At 42.3% G+C, this 18442-nt stretch overlaps 1 pseudogene; it reads left to right on the top strand.

Annotated features, from left to right (window-relative positions):
- On the top strand, positions 5512-17726 carry LOC8078265 (annotated as a pseudogene).

The raw sequence follows: 18442 nt of genomic DNA on the forward strand, positions 1-18442 counted from the left end.
CGTGGTCTCGCAAGCTGAGGCCTAGCACCTTGAGGCATTGCACCTCTAGGACTAGCACTGCGCCTCTGAACAGGCGGCACATGTACGCCATGGGGTGGGCAGTACATGTTCCAGTTGTTCAACTCGTACTCTCACCACTCATCTCTCTTCCTCCTAAAGCAAAAGTCAACAAGGTGACCATCCCTATGGCAATACTCACAGTGATACCTTACCTCTCTCTTGGGTGGTTGTCGGTTCACTCTCTTGTGGGTATGGTTAACACTTGGTGGCTTTTTGGCTTTAGGAAGGGGATCCTCAGAGATGTTTGGTAGAGTGTCAAGTGGGTTCCTTAGATGGTTAGGTTTTGGAATCCACACTTGTTTTTGAGGCGGGACTTTTGGAGGTTCTTCAAACACTCCATCTTTGACAATGGGTTTAGAAGGCTCAGGTGGAGTGAATTTGATCAACTTGGGAGTAGTGGATGGTTTCTCACTCGGGCTCAAACCACTAAACTCACCAACCTTGCCATAAAGATTTTCACCCTTCCCACCTATAGCAAAGCCTACACCCGATGTTCAGGTTCCCCGCTTGAACTAGCTCATCATCATGCCCAACTGTGGCTCACTGCTAGACACCCAGCTCAAGATGGACCGAAGGTATGTGTTGTCTTCCTTGGATCTCATCTTATCGTGCCTGCAAGACTCAAGCTCTAGCACCAAGCTCTCACAATGTGCACACTTAGCAGCGGCGCTATCTAAACTGGCCTTCTCAAGATCACAGATCTTGGCATTCTTCTCTGCAAGCTCAGATTGCAAGCCCGAGCAGGACTTGCACGCACCCAACAAGATAGGCCTAGCCTTCAGTTCACCATACTCATCAAGCAAAGTAGCATACTTAGATTGCAATTCAGAGAAGTTAGACATATGAACAACACACTCATCGCACTCTACTTCATCTGACACAACCACAGCACACTCCTTAGCAACCTCAAGCTCCTTAAGCGCCAACTCTAGCTTGTCCTTAAACTCTTACCTCTCACGGGCAGCACGCTTAAGCAATTTATCTTGACTAATCAAGGTGATATTCATGCTATCAAGTTCAGCGACAAGGTCATTGACAGAAGGAGGTACCTCAGAGGTGTCGTCGTCGAAGGAGACCTCATCCTTGCTGGTCTTCACCTCTTCATCAATCGCCATGGTGCAGAAGCCTTCGTGAGTGGAGTCGGCGGTGAAGAAAAGACCGGTCAGCTTCTCCTCCATCTTCCTCTCGGACTCATCGTCACTCGAGGGAGAAGAGGAGCGGTCATCGCCCGAGTCATTGTCGAGGTCGCTGAGGGAAGCAAGGAAGGCACGCTCTTGCGCCTTGGCTTTCTTGCGGTACATCTTCTTGAGCGCCTCCTTGTCGAAGCCCTTCTTTGCCTTGTACGTCTTGGAGGTGTAGTCGCGCTTGTCCTTGCGCTTGCCGGAGTCGTACTTGTCGGAGGAGTGCTTGTTCTTCTTGGGACAGTGGGCGACGAAGTGGTCGAGATCTCCATAGTTGTAGCAGCCCACCTTTTGATCACCGCCTCGACGGCGGTTCAAGCGGTTGTTGTGGAACCGCAAGAACCGGCTGATGATCAACGCCAGCTCGTCATCCCCAAGGGTCTCCAACTGCTCTTCTGAAACAGACACCAAAGAAGACAAGGCAAACGACATCTGTGAAGGGTTACCTGAAGAATTTGAACTGTTACCTGAGACTAAAGCCATAGTCGGTGCAGAGGGATTCTTGAGCTTGGCTTGAGTCTGGTAGTCAATCTCGGTGGACTTGAGCTTGCTGAACAGGTCGTCCACAGTGACGGTGTCGTAGTTCGAAGACTCGATGATGGCGGACACCTTCACATCCCATACCTTCCGATCTAGGGCATATAGAAGCTTGAGAGCCCTCTCATGATCGTCATAAGGTAGCTGTGCCTTGTTTGCTCGCATCTTGTTTGAAAACGAGAAAACATGGCATCGATGAACTCGCCATCAAGCTGAGTGAAGTTCTCGTACTCTCTCTTGTACGTCTCATAGAGTCTGGTTTTGACATGGGCTGTACCCTCGTGATAGCTCTGAAGCCTCACCCAGATCTCTCGAGCAGTAGCACAATCAGAGACACGCTCGAACTCAGGAAGCAAAAGACTCGAGAAAAGAACAGATCTTGCTCTGCTATTTGCGTTGTGCCGATCATTTTGATCTTGCGTGGTTCGAGCACGGGGTTCAAGCACAATGAAAGTATCATCCTCGGAAATTCCCAAACTAGCCAATCAATCCCCTGATGATGTGCAGACATGTGGATCTTCCAATAGGGATAATTTGTCCCATCGAAAAATGGTGGTTTTCCGGAACCACACTCCATGTCGCCTTCGTGGATCACACAAGGGTACTCCAGAATGGTTATGTAAAAACCATGTGTTCGCAAGATGTCTAATTTTAGGAGTAATCTAGGCAGCTTCTGGGAATACAGGTACTTCACTGTTTGCTGAACCATCTTGCAATTGTCTTGAATGAACCTTTTCTTAATGAATGCACTCTGATTTGGGGAGACCATCTCATCAAGGCGTTCTGCAAGTCGATTTGCCATAACTTTGGTCAGAAGTTTGGCAAAACTGTGAACCAAACTGATAGGCCTAAAGTCCTTAACTTGCACCGCATTCGACTTTTTAGGAATCAAAGTTATGTAAGCCGAATTCAGTTTGCCTAAGTTTCTGCAATTACCACTCCACAGTGACTGTAGGGCAGCCATTATGTCATTTTTTATAACAGCCCAGCAGCATTTATAAAATCTACCCGTAAAACCATCAGGCCCCGGGGCCTTATCCGGAGGCAGATCTTTTATGGAATTGAACACCTCTTCCTCAGAGAAAGGCAGATCCAGATTAAGTAACTCAAAGCTTGGACAACCAAGAGACTCTAGGTTGATAGTTCTTTCTCTTCCATAATCTGTCCCAATAAGGTTATCATAAAATTCCAAGACTGCAGCTGCCTTGTCTTCATGCCGTGTAAAGAGTTGGTCGCCAACTTGCAGTTTTGGGATGAAATTCTTCTTCTTTCTGAAACGGGCATGCTGGTGGAAAAGCCTTGTATTGGCATCTCCCTCTTTTAGCCAACCAATTCTCGGTGCCGGGCAATAGTTCGCACAAAGATGCTAGAGCAAGAGAATGCTTCTTGAGCTTGTTTCTCAGCCACAATTCATTTGGCTGCAGCGGCCTATTCTCCTGTGCCTCTTCAAATTGACGAATGATTTCCTTAGCAAGCAGCCATTGGGACTTGATATGACCACATTTCTTCTGGCTCCAACTTTGTAGGCCTCTTGCTGTAGCTTTCAGCTTTAGCTCCATAGTTTGGAGAGGACACTGGCTGGGCTGCACACTATCCCTAGAATCCTTCACAACCTCCAAAAAACCATCAAGAGAGGGCCAGAAAACCTCAAAGTGAAACCTCTTCCTGCTGCCAATAACATCCTGCAGCCCAAGTAATAAGGGGCAGTGATCTAAATCCATAGTATCTCCCCCTTGCAGAAGACAACCAGGGAACTGCTCCTCCCAGTCAAGAGAGCAGAACATTCTATCCAACCTGACCAAGGTTGGAGAAGCACTGGTGAAGGAGCTGGTCCAGGTAAATTTACGGCTTATTGATGCGGTTACATGTCCCTTATTATATATAGTCCCTATAGGACTTCGCTCACAAGCAAAACAAGGAGATCCTTATCAAACACAGGTTCTCCTTTCCATCAATCAATCTCTCAACCTTCTATCTTAATAAAATATTTCTAAACAACTAAAACTAGATATGGCAACTATAGATGACGTGAAAGGAAACAGTAGCGGCGGTGGTGGCGGTGCCCCCTTGAGGTCCTCTTCTAGCCCACTCTCACCATTGATGGTCATGTGTGACAGAGCCCCTCTGTTCTCCACTCGGCATGTCCTCATGCTGAAATGTGACCCAGTCATCACATCCATCAGGTTGAAGAGCACCATGTGGTGGTATGGCCTCAATGAGGCACATGATGGTTTCAGCGAGTGGGTTGGCAAGGATTATGTTTTCCCTTGTCCTAAGAGGTGCAAACTCAAAGTAGTAGTGGAGGTTGCTAATGTAGCCATGAAGGTGGTAGCCGATGGTGCCTAGACCAGATCCTATATGAGTGTCACTGCGTTCTACAAGTAGAAGAGGATGTGGTACCAATGTACTTATGTGAAGGTGGATCATCAACCGTGGAGAAGCAAAGAAGTTGCGAGTGTGGTTGTTAATGTCGTGGTTGATGGAGAACAGAATGCGCTGCAAAATAGTCATATTTGAATGAGCAGGTGGTGATGCCGTGAGATCGAGCATCGAGCTAAAGATGAAGGCACCTAAGTCAAAAGCATTGGGTAACATGCATTGGATGTTTGTTCTTGAAAGGAGGCTAATGTCGATGTTGTTGATGCAGTTAAATAAATAGTCGAGGTTGTCAAGGAAGACCATTATGGTGCCTATGATGGATTGATGAAGTAACATATGAGGATTGACCAAGCTTCATGTACCACTGACTAGGGTGCTGGAAGTGCTTGGACTATTGTAGGCACTTGGCAATGAGGCACGGTGCGTAGCATGTAGGGGTGTCTATTGCCGAAGTGGAGTAGCTCCATATGGTGAAGTCCCACATAACATGCCCAAGTCTAGTCAGCCATGGGCATGCCGAGCCTGATGTCAATGTTGTTGCTAATGTCAAGTAGGAGAGCGTCAATGTGAAAGATGTCATTGCCAATGTGTACTAGTATATTGAAAGAAGCACTATGACATGGTACCTTGTTCCCGTTGCCGATGAGGACGGTGGTGTAGATTCCATGCTCCTGGAGGCCGTTAGAGCATGCAAAATTGGTGTTGATGATGTTCTGGGTTGAGCCTGAATCCATCAATATGAGGATGCCTACACCATGGAGCATCCCATCTAGATAGAAGGGGAGGTGCCCTGTACCCCTGAGTGTTGCTTACCGATGATCATCATGCGACTATTATTGTTGGTGGGTGCCACAACACCTACTATCGTCTACAGCAATGTTGATGGTCGTGGTGGAGGGAGGTGCGCTAGTGTTGAGGTAGATGTCTTGCTAACCTCGATGGTGGTTGTTAGGCACCTCTCATATCCCCAAGCTAGGGATATGGCCATCTCCACGTCATCTGTGTGAAGTCGTTCTATGTTCTACCTAGGACCCTCTTTGTAGAAGAGCTTTGCCTCCACTTTGGATGTGACCTCCATGACCAGCGTTCTCCATGGTGGTCCTTGTAGCTATCTTTAGCCTAGTAGCGAGGATCTCCTTCTCGCTTGTGAGCTCTATGGCAGCATCGAGTACTGAGAGGTCCTCCGCAAAGTTGGAGAGGTGAGTGTTGATGTCAGCGAGCTTCTTGTAGATGTCGTCAAACTTGGTGTTGACGTCCATGTAGAAGTCACTGAAGAACTATCAGGTCTCTATGGCATCGGGCATGGCAGTAGTGTGGGGATTGAACCGTTCTTTGGATACTAAATGTTAGGGTCATGGCACAGGGGGTGGTCAGTGGCGTGCTTGGGGGCAGCGGGGTAGGTTGGGAGGTGACGGCATGGGAGAGAGGGTGACGGTGCCATGCGGCTAAGGCAAAAGGAGGAGCCGGTGGTGCACATTAAGGAAGACGAGAGAAGGAGAAAGAGCTTTCTCTATTCTATTACTTGATTGATGCAGTTACATGTCCCTTATTATTTATAGTCCCTATAGGACTTGGCTGACAAGCAAAATGAGGAGATACTTATCGAACACGAATTCTCATTTCCATCAATCATTCTCTCAACCATATCTTTTACCAAACTATTTCTAAAACAACTAGAACTAGATATGGAAATTGTAGACAATGTGGAAGGAATGGAAGCAGCGGTGCTGGCTGCATCGCCCCCTTGAGGGCCTCTTCTGTCCTACTCTCGCCATTGATGGTCACAACCCGTGTTGGGCATGTGACATAAGCTGTATTATAATATGTCCATTAAAAACATAGAAAAATCAAACAATACATAGATATAAGGTAGTTCCAACGATGACTGTTCTCTCTCTCTCTCTCTCACACACACACACTAGGTAACTAACAATCAAGGTTTTGATAGGCACCTTTACTTTGTCACCCAAAACATACTATATTAAAATTGGTACATGCTACAATAATCCATCTTCCTTATTTCTACATTTGGATCACTAAAAATTTAGTTCCTTTACAAATATTATTTTGTGTATTTTAACTAAGTCATAAGCAACTTAATTATGAATTAGAATGTGATCTCCTATTACTAGATTTTGCTATGCAGTCTAGATGTCTAGATACATACTATTGAGAAACTATATACAATTAGAAAGAAAACCTTATAAGGAGATGACATTCTTATTTGCTAGTTGTGTGCTCAAAATACAGGGGATTCTTAATTTGGAAACATTTGGCTAGGCATTGCAAATTTGCTAGTTGTTTGCATAGAATACGGACTCGACTAGACTTTAGGTGGGGCTCCAAAGTCAGGTACCCAAGAATGTTCATTCTTTGTTCAATGTGGTAGTGGATTTGATTATGGGAAGTGGTGAAACTATTAATCTTTGGAAGGACATATGGTTAAATGGCCACACCATTTCAGAGCTAGCACCTAATATGATCAAGGACATTCCTAGGAGAATGATCAATGGACAGTCGATGTCTCAAGCCCTTCTAAATTGGTATTGGGTGAATGATATCAAAGGGGCGCTTTCTCTCTAGCTGCTGGTTGAATACTACCTTTATATTTGGGATCAGATGGAGGGTGTGGCTCTATATCAAGATGTGCTTGATAAAGGGAGATGGAAATTAACTCAATCTAGAGTTTATAGGATTAAATTTGCCTATGCCGCCTTCTCGGTTGGAACCATAATGTTTTATTCTTGGAAAAGGATTTATAAAAGCTAGGCTCCTCTTCATGCAAGTTCTTCATTTGGTTAGCAATCAACAACAGGTGTTGGACTACTGACCAAATTGCCACGAGAGGGCTGCCTCACTCGGATGTTTGTCCTTTTGTGATCAAGAACAGGAAACCATTTAACACCTTTTGATTAAGTGTGCTTTTAATAGGCACATTTGGTACTTGATCTATCAGTTGTCAAATCTATCCTCCCTAGAACCGTCAGTTTCAGAGGTTTGTTTCTCTAGGTGGTGGGGAAAAGCTATAAGTTCTATGCCAAAGGAGATGGTAAAATGCCATAACTCCTTGATCATTTTGGTATCATGGGAAGTTTTGAAGCATAGAAACTCTTGTGTTTTTGATAATGCTTGACCTTGCACTTTTGATATGCTTTGGAATGTGTTGGATGAGCGCAGTTTCTAGGGCATGGCTGGAGCTTCTAAGCTACAAGAACTTCTTGCTAGGTTGTTGACCACTGCTATCTAGGCGAGGATTTTGTTCGGTCATGGTCTTGTATGTTTTGTGACACATCTATAAGCTCTTGTGGTGCAAGTGTGTGGGTTTATTACTCGGGTTGGTCCGGACTCATTGTACTTTGATTTTATCTTAATGAAATGGCATGTAGCTCTCCTGCATCATTCATGGAAAAAAACTAGATAAAGCAATTCGAAATTAATTGATGAGTCCATCTAGAAAAGTTATATCGCCTTGTACAATTGTGATTAAGGGATCTATCAAGGAAAGTTAGGTCTTCATGCACAATTACAATTCAAGGGATCCATACAGAGAAGCTTTGTCCTCACATACATGTGTCAAGTAAATACTTATTGAGGTTCCAGTGATGTTATACTTCCTTTGTCTAAGACAAAGGTTCTATTCTAATATAATCACACTAAATAATTATAAATTGCCACTCATTAAGGATCAACATTTTCTTCAAGAAAAATAAAAATGACTAGGAGTTCCATCTAAAGACTCTAAAACCCAATTAGCATGTAAACAACACCTATAGGGATAGTGTATTTCCTTAAAAAAATCCATGAATAGAAAAACTCTCTATTGCCATCTATTTCTTTCTTCACGAAGATGTGGATATTTTCCATTGTGCAAAGCGGGTCGAGACTCATGAGTTCACCTTCAAGCCACCTTCAAGTGTAGTTGAGTGAAATTCTTCGATGCATTTAGTCTTGAGGACCTTTTCATGATCCTTAAGACCTCTGTCTCTCAAATAATATAATGTGGGAAAACATTCACTAGACCCTAGGACAAACTATCTTCTTCTGATTAAAGGCTAGTATGAATAATTCGAGGCTCATGTGAAAAATATTTCTTGGATCAGAGTTGGTTGGCAAATTAAAAGATTACAATGGTCCATGCTTTGTGTTATGCTAGAAGTACTCCTACCTTGGATGTTTAAATATGTTTGGACTAACATAATATTTATTGTAGCACATCCAAATTAACCTTTAAATGAGTATAAGATGTAATTGCAAGAGAGTTGCTAAAAATATACATGCTCCTCATTCCACGTGGAAGTTGGGCTATAATCATATTTTGGACTAGATTATAGATGATATTCTAAGCTACCCGCAGTGTAGGAGTGAGTGCAGTGATCTACCAAGGGAAATGGCGAGAGAATGTAATACCATGACCAATTGTTATTTTATGTTTTTCTTGCTATGGCCCATATTTCGTGTTTTGTTGTATTGGACCATCTAGATTGCAAAATAGGTTTAGGCTAGTTTATGGTTCTTGACATTCCAAGCTTAGCATGTTAGGATGGACCCTTTTATGTGAAGCAATAACATAAGTATAAGAGAAGTGCATATGTATGTGGATTCGTTCCATGTGGGAGCCTAAGAACATGTAGATTTTGGATCATGTGATACATAGGGAAAGAAATACATCACATCAAAAATCTTATCTTGAATCAGGTGTTGGGTCTGCTAGACTAAAGATTTGGGTGTTGGCTCCTCTCACACCTTCGTCTTAGGTTTTATCTAGAGACTAGCTTCTCTATATAGTAGCAAGGTGGATACGTAGTATACTTGTTGTTGCTAAAATTCTCTGTCTCCTAGCTAACACCAACAAAAGAAATGAAGGTGATGGGTGGAGAATGATGAAATAAGCTTTATATTTTCACAAAGACAGTCAAAAGTACGTCAATATAACATTAACAATGTTTATCAAGAAAAATATAGGCCAATAGAAAAGAAGGACAACTTACATGAAATGATCTATAATAAGGTATACATGAAAGACTAGTCTAATCGACTTCTTCTTTCAATCGTTTTGCCATCCATCAAAACATGATAACAACAGTACAAAATAGGGGACTCTCACCTTCAAATGAAAAATTTTATGCAGCCATTTATACATGTTCTCGATATGAGGCATCATCCATTCAAGCACCTACATACTAAGATGCACACAAGATGCAATATACAAAAGGAAAGTTTATATATATATATATATATATATATATATTAAATCACAACAATTTATAACACATGACTTAATCTTCAGTCTGTTGTGCTACCATAGAAACACTTTGGCCAAGAGAGGTTATGCAAAAAAATGCCTCCAAGAAGGACACAACATGCACACACACCATCGTTGCCTCCAAGAAAGACAATACTGTAGGTTTACAATACCTAGAGCAAGGTCATTGGTAGGTTCTAAGGCAAAACCTAGGGATTCCTCCCCAGAGTTGAAGACTCAATACCCAGCAATTAGCACCAACACAAAGCCCCTTTGTGTTACTTCCTCTTCCTTCTAGGCCAACATTGCCTTACTATACAGTGTTCACTAACAACATTTTGTCATGATCTCCACTACATGCAAAACATCATAATATGACTCCCATGATGACCTTGTCATGAGCTAGCTGATTGGTCTATGCCCAATGTATGCTTCACCAAAGTAAGAGATTTCATGAATTAATTCAAGGTGACTCAAGCCTCTAGGATTGTAGGGAGAACCCTAAGAGGTGCAAATACTGTCATAGGGGCATCATCCCCATGATGAGCACAGGCATCGCCATATACCTTAGCATTTTTCTCATTGCCATTCAAAGCTGCAGTGATACACCTATAGCAGCTAGCCACAATGACACTATGGACGTCACCCCCCACATGGACAAAGAAGCAGTTGCCACAAGAACTGGATCAAGTTAGGGCCTTGAATTCCATGTCCATTGATAACACATTTCAACACTATAAGGTAGCTACACCCATGAGCCCAACTTGTAGATTGGGCTGGCCAACTCATCTGACAATAGAGAGAACTAGGGGCACTGCTAAGATTAGATCGAGGAGGCATTCCACTAGATTTAGCCTCTAGACCGCCATTGTCTAGAGCAAGCCACCATTAGCCCGCTACTACATCTGGCCATTGTAGGCTAGCTAAAGAGCCTTTGTAGAGGTGGCTCAACCAGCCACCCCTACCCAACTGTCTCTACAAATAATGGACTTTTAGGGGCAGTTCCCAAGCCATCCCTACAAATCTAATTTATAGAGGTGGCTAGAAATCTCAACAATCTCTACAACTTGACCCATTAACTTTGGTGAGTGATCCATCCCTATTGAAAATTGAGGCATTGCTACAATTCATTTCTGTAGTAGTAATGTAGCTTAATTAAGGAAAATGAGGAGAGGAGATTGTAAAAGAGGAGTACAACAATTGCCTCGGGACCACCTCCCTCATCTCTACCTGGTCTAGTTTACTAGCAAGAGACATTAGTGGATCCGAGGAATAGAGAAGGATCTATGGTACCGTAATGGTGCTGTGTTCATATATGAACACATAGATTGATAAGAAAATAATGTAGCAATGTCTCATAGCCATGTGGCTCTATTCCAATTCTTAGAATATGACTTCTCATAGCCATGTGGCTCTATGCTAGCCAACTAGCACACACAGGCTCACGTCGCCAATAAGCAAACACTGTTATCTAGCCATAGCTCCACGATGATCTTGTATAGCCGATGTTGGCTGTTGTGTTCACTAACTAATGATTGTTGCACGTGCTAGGTCAATGACACTTGCCTGAAAAATGGGCCATAGTTGATTTGTTTATGTGCTCTACTGTTTTTTTATAAAGGAAGCTTTTATTAAAACCTTAGAAGGAATACATTGAGTTGATACAAAGCTAAAGAGGGCAACTTGCAGCCTCTGCCTAACAAGAGGCACATCACCAAAGAAAGAAAAGAAGCCTCGCACAATCTAGTGACTATCAATTCGTAAACTGGACCACCACCCATGTGCCTAGGAGAAAAATCCTTGGCCACTTGCATCAACTGTTGTGATACTAAATCCAGCTTTTGTAGGATAGCCCAAGTACATAACTAGTGGGTAACCAAATAGATAACCTGCACAAGGGAAGCAAATTTTTTCTTTTCAAAAATAATATCATTACTGCTCGGACAAATAGATCAACAAGTCTAGCAGGAGTAAAAGCTTGACATTTTCGTTGACACCTCTCCATCCAGCCATTGAGCATATGAGCTATACTATGGGGTTTTAAAAGACCTATCCCAACATGAATAAAAGGCTAAATTGAACAAGCAAATCGGCAGTCAAAAAACAAGTGCTTAATTGTCTCTTCTTTGTGATAAAAGCAACAAGTTTTGCTACCTTGCCAATTATGCTTTACTAGGTTATCCTTTCTTATATAACTCCTCGTTGTTGACATTTTCGTTGACACCTCTCCATCCAGCCATTGAGCATATGAGCTATACTATGGGGTTTTAAAAGACCTATCCCAACACGAATAAAAGGCTAAATTGAACAAGCAAATCGGCAGTCAAAAAACAAGTGCTTAATTGTCTCTTCTTTGTGATAAAAGCAACAAGTTTTGCTACCTTACCAATTATGCTTTACTAGGTTATCCTTTCTTATATAACTCCTCGTTGTAGGTACCACAGGAAAAAAATATTTTAAGTGGGGCTTTCACTTTCCAAATGAGTTTGTTAATGTTTGTGAAATCAATATGAAATAAAGCCTCATAATGTGACTTCACCAAGAATTTTCCATTTGGATTTAAATTTTAGTGAAACTCATTTTGTTCACGGGCCAACTCTATATTAGCGATATAGGGCAACAATATAGTTCCACACTACTAATTTGGGACCAAGGAGGTCTCTTCGCCATGATAGGTTTGGTGGAGGATCAGAAACAACTTCTGTGGTAACATGTTTAGGTCTACCAATGCTGTAAACACATAGGTAATGTTCGTGTAAAGACAAATTCCCTAGCAATTTGTCTTCTCAAAAATGTACTTGTATTTCGTCCTTTATATTGAAGGATCCAAAGCGGAAAAAGTGTCGCTTCACCTTCAGAAGACTAGACCAGAAATACGAATCACCAATTTTCCCGTTCCACTTGTATTAATGGTTTCGAGCCTAAATGTTTATTACAGAATAATTGCTGCCATGTCCTCTCTGTGGTAAGTAACTTGAACAGTTATTCCACACTACTAATTTGCGACCAATGAGGTCTCTTCACCATGATACGTTTGGTAAAGGACAAGAAAGAACCTACGTGGTAATGCATTTAGGTCTAGCAAATGCTGTAAAGACATAGGTAATGTTCCTGTAAAGATGAATTCCCTAGCCCTTTTTCTTCCCAAAAATGTACTTGTGTTTTGTCCTTTACAACGAAGGATCCAAAGCGAAAAAAGTCTCGCTTCACCTCCATAAAACTAGATTAGAAATGTGAATCACCATTTCTCCATTTCACTTGTAATGATGGTTTCAAGCCTAAATATTTGTTGTGGAGTAATTGCTGCCAAGTCCCCTCTGTGGTAAATAACTTGAACAACCATTTACTAAGTAGTGTATTATTTTTAATATGTAGGTCATGAATTCCAAGACCTCCTTGGTCTTTGGGCTCGCATAATATGCTCCATTTAGCTAAACGATATGTTTTTGCTCATCTCCTTGCCAGTATAATCTAGATCAGAAATAATCCAATTTCTTTTGAACTCCTTTTGGCAAGGCAAAGAAGGACACCATGTACATGGGTAGGCTACTAAGCACTAAATTTATCAGTGTTAAGCGTCCCCTAATTGAAAAATATTTTCCGTTCCAACTACCCAGTCGCCCCTCAAAGTGTTCCTCAACCTTCTTCCATTTAGCATTTCTAAGCTTCCTAAAATGTATAGGATTCCCAAATACCGAATTGGAAAATCACCAGACTTACGGCCAAACTGTTTGACGCATTGATCGAGATGGTCTTGGGTAATTCTGAAACAAAATAATTCACTCTTATGAAAATTGATTTTTAAACGTGATACTTGCTCAAAAGCACTTAGCAGCAACTGCATATTTTGGGCTTTCTCAAGGTCATGATCCATAAAAATAATTGTATCATCAACGTATCATAGAATAGATAATCCACCATCAATGAGATGAGGCACTACTCCACTAATCTGCCCATCCACTTAGGCCCTATTCATAAGAATAGCTAGCATATCTACTACAATGTTAAAAAAGCAAAGGTGACAAAGGATTGCCCTGTCGAAGGCCTTTCTTAGTTTGAGAGAAATGCCAGATATCGTCATCAACATTAATTGCTACACTCCCACTCGAAATGAAAGTTTTAACCCAATTTATCCACTTGGGAGTAAATCCTTTTCATTCGTAGTGCTCAAAAGAGAAAGGGTCGACTTTATCATACGCCTTTTCAAAATCATATTGAGGTCTACTCCACTCTGTGTCTTTCGATGTAACTCATGAACGGTCTCATCCAAGATGACAACACCCTCTAAAATGTTTCATCCTCACGTATACACTGTATGAGTTGAACAAATAACACGGTCTATCACTGAATTTAGCCTAATGGCTACAACTTTTGTGAAAAGTTTGAAGCTGGTACTTAGCAGGCAGATCGGCCAATATTGTTGAATGAATTTCACTTCTTGGACTTTTGGGATAAGGTTAATTACCCCAAAGTTAAAACTAAAAAGCGGTAAATCCCCTGCATATAAGTCATGGAACATTTGCTTTATATTCCCTTTGCTGGTATTCTAGAATTTTTGATAAAATTTAGCTGGAAAACTATCTGGGCCAAGAGCTTTATTATGTTCCACATCAAAAATCTCTTCTTGCTCGGTGAAGAGTGCGGTTAGAACATCGTTGTCACCTGTGTAACCTTGGGAATATCGAAGATCCTGTCCCCCTCTAGAGTAAAGGAACTAACCTCAGATTCTCCAAAAAGTTCCTTATAAAACCTAGTGATATAGGCTGCCTGATCCTCAACAATACCATTTCCATGATCAAGGGAAAAAATTCCCGATCTTTATCACTGGCGATCATTTGAAAGTATCTAGTGATATATCTCCCAAAAGGATATCTTTTACCTTTGCCCTCTGATAGTACTTGATTTGTTCTTCTCTAAGTAATTTGGTCAGTTGATCTCGAGATTGAGCAAAATTTCTTGTTCAGGCTTAGTCAAATCCTTGACCTCCACAACAATGTCTAGGTCATTAATTATTGATTGAAGTCTGACCTTTCTTTGCTTATAAACTCCACTAATATGGGAAGCTCATCCAAGTAAGTCTCTTCGCAAGTCACTACACTTATTGTTCCAACGTTGGACTGAATTCCCTCGTACCTATCACTGGCCTATTCCAGATTTCAGTAACTCGTTCATTGAAATCCTCATGGGTGAACCAACTTAATTCAAGTTTGATCTGTTTTCCATTCCCCTTAAAGGCCAGTCTTCCCGTATCTAAGAGTAGGGGTGTATGGTCCGACACCCCCCCTATCCAAGGCCTGTAGCGAGACTAAAGAATACTTAAACTCCCATTCAGTTAAAATAAGAGCCCTATCCAATCCATATGTGGGTTCAGGTGGTGAATTGGTCCGAGTAAATTATCATCCCGTTAATGGCAGCATGAGAAAGGACTATTTGCAATGGATGAACTAAAGATGTTCTTTTCCATACCAGAGTAGAGCGTCAAGTTGATGGAGCAATTGTAGGAAAGAATACAAATGAATGCATATATTAGGAATATTCTGGTCTTCTGTGTTTTCATATTTTTAGAAGTTTTAACCGAGATCTACTAATGCTTTTCTTTGAGAAAGTGAACACACACATTGTTTCCTTCATGATGTTCTACTTTTGTTTGTTTACGTTCATATCTTACTACACATAACTGCACAGACTGAGGACACTAGAACTTTGCAGAACAGTTCTAAGAACGAACTTTAGATGCAATATATATAGCCTTCAAACCATTATTGAAACATTACTTCGTATATTTTTACAAGTAACATATTGTGTCTCCCTGACTTCCCGAATTATGTTTAAAGCGTCTGCAAGGGGAATTCTCCAGCTCAAGTCCTGCGTTGAGTGAGACTAAGAACACAACACCGTCAGTATACACAGAAGATGGAACTGTTGACTTCAGGGGAAACCGTGCAGTTAGAGCCACCACAGGGGGAAGGAAAACCGCCGCCATACTGCTTGGTAAACCTTATTCAGCCTTGTTCTTGCATTACCTTAGTTTTCTCTGAACAGCTACAGCATGCCAAGTCCTGCTATCTTTTGCTAGTTTGAATCACATGAAAATAATAAACATATGCTTATTACTATATGTGATCTGGGATTCGACAGAAATACTCCGAGTTTCAGCGAATTTCGTCCAATTCGATTAGGTCTGAAACGAATTTTGCGATTCAATTTCCGAAAATTCACTGAATTCAGCCCGAAATTGGACCGAATTTTCCCGAATTTCGTCCATTTCGGTTGGGGCCGAATTTTTTTTCGAAATGAATCCCCTTTGTTACATGTAGTAAAGCATATATAAGGAAAGAGAGTATTCTTGCTCCAGCTGTCCCAAAAAGAACATGAAATTTTATATTCTTAGTATAGGCAACCAAACTTTGTTACATTAACAAAGGAACTGGTTTGTTTCTTTTTGATTCAGTGAGCTACGCGCTTATGAATTTCGCATTCTATGGGGTGGCCGTGGACCTGGTTGTTTTCATGCGAAGGGTGCTCCATCAAGAGAATGCCACAGCTGCCAGCTTCATCAGTATGTGGACCGGCACGGTCTACATCTTCTCTCTGTTTGGTGCATTCCTCAGCGACTCCTACATGGGCCGTTACCGCACCTGCGTCATGTTTCAGATCATCTTTCTCATCGTAAGGACTTACTCACTAGCTATTGAGTGCATAAGCATGTACACTCATATATTCTACTTGCACTGATTAACACTTAGTGAACACTTATAATAATAACTCTGTCCTGTGTGTCATGTAGGGGCTGGTACTGCTATCGTTTTCCTCATTATTCTTGCTGGTGGAGCCCTCTAGGTGTGGTGACAACCAACAGCATAGGCCATGCCAGCCGCCGTCGCAGCTCGGCGTTGTGATGTTCTATATCTCAACATTCACGACTGCATTTGGGATCGGAGGGTATCAGCCATCAGTTGCCACGTTTGGCGCGGACCAGTTTGATGACTCAGACACTATATGGAGCGACGCTCCAAGCTCTCCTTCTTCAGCTACTTCTACCTGGCGCTCAACATCGGCTCCCTCTTCTCCGACTCCTTCTTGGCGTTCTACGAGGACAAGGGCATGTGGGTCATGGGCTTCGGGGTCTCCGCTGTCGCTGTTGCCCTCGGGCTTCTGCTCTTTCTCCTTGGCACGCCGTACTACCGCCACTGCAAACAATCTGGCAACCCGCTCACACGCATGGCGCAGGTGTTCGTCGCTGCATTCTGCAAGCGGCACTTGCAGCCACCACCTGGCGAGGTCCTCCATGAGGTTGAGGGTGAGGATTCAGAGACTCAGGGCATCCGCAAACTCCTTCACAGCGATCAACTCAGGTATGTATATGTGAACTATATACAATTAAGCTTTGCAATAATAAATATTTAGTGTTGCACGGTTGAACAATGTCAACATATGTCTAGCATGTTCATATATACATGTATGTACATGGGATTATTTGTAGGTGTCTTGATAAGGCGGCGATAGTTACCGAGGAGGACTACCACGCTGGTAAAGCCAAGAACCCGTGGAGGTTGTGCACTGTGACGCAAGTGGAGGAGGTGAAGTGCATCTTGAGCTTAATTCCCATATGGATGTGCACCATCATCTTCTCGGTTGAGTTCACACAGATGGCGTCCACATTCGTGGAGCAAGGCACAGCCATGGACACCAACCTCTTTGGCAACTTCTATATGCCTGCAGCAAGCATGTCTATGTTTGACATCGCCAGCGTGATCCTCTCTGTCTTTGCCTACAACTTCTTCTTTGTGCCCATGGCGACATGGTTCACAAAGAACCCTGCTGGGATCACTGAGCTCCAGCGCATGGGGACTGGTCTGGTCATCGCGCTAGTTGGCATGCTTGCTGCAGCAATTGTTGAGGTCTACCGACTGCGTCGTGTTCTGGCAAAGGACCAACCGAGCCCCATGAGTGTCCTTTGGCAGGCTCCACAATATATGCTCATTGGGGCTTCAGAAGTCTTCATGTACATAGGGCAACTGGATTTCTTCAATGAGCAGACCCCGGACAGCATGAAGTGTTTTGGGAGCTCTCTATGCATGGCTTCCATATCACTCGGAAACTATGCCAGCATGCTGATGGTCAGTGCAGTCACTAGCATCACCAATCGGCAAAACAAGAATGGGTGGATCACAAAAAATCTTAATTATGGCCACCTTGAACGGTTCTTCCTTCTTCTCGCTGTGCTCTCGGTCATAGACTTTATTTTCTTTGCATTATTTTCGATGATGTACAAGGGTATTCAGTTTCAGGGGAGGGAGAAAGACATCTCTCCCAATTATAACTAGGACTAGAAAGAGATGTGCGCTGCGGCTATTGGGTACCCAGCTGGCACACTATATATAAAAGGAGATTAAGTACTTACAATGTGGCATGCTTTTTTTTTTCCTATTTTTTCTTTTATTTTGATTATCTAGCTATAAATATATGTCGTATGTTTTCTGTAGACCAACATTAAATATTAAATCATCATAATATTACCATGACTTTGGATGGCTGAATGTGTGCATAGTTTTGATCTGAGTTACTGGAATTGGCAGCAAAATGAGACATGAGGTTCAACATGTATATATAATAACCTACCATTTGACAGACAAGGTAAATTGAGCCAACAACTCACAGTAGTGGACACCATAATGTGCTGTTATAGAATTTGACAGATATGGTAAAACAATATTATATTGATCATGCATGTGCCCTATACATGATCCAAAACAATTTTAGGAGACAACCTCTTTGATTATCGAAGGCCTAGAGACTGTCTTCGTAAATGGTTCAGGTGACCTCCGGACAAATGCTGGTCTCCCTAAGTTAGTCTGTGGCACCATGCAGATGCACTCACTAGACGGTTTGTGGTACTGTGTAGTTGAACATGTCGGGCAATTCATCCGGATCAGAGAAACAGATGGTAGAGGTGTTTGAGGAAATATTTCTCACTAGATCACTCCACAAACAGAAATTGACAGTAGATGGCACAGCGGATTGTCCGGCAGTGTCCACAGAC

The sequence above is a fragment of the Sorghum bicolor genome, chromosome 10, assembly GCF_000003195.3.
Source record: "Sorghum bicolor cultivar BTx623 chromosome 10, Sorghum_bicolor_NCBIv3, whole genome shotgun sequence".
Taxonomy (NCBI): Eukaryota; Viridiplantae; Streptophyta; class Magnoliopsida; order Poales; family Poaceae; genus Sorghum; species Sorghum bicolor.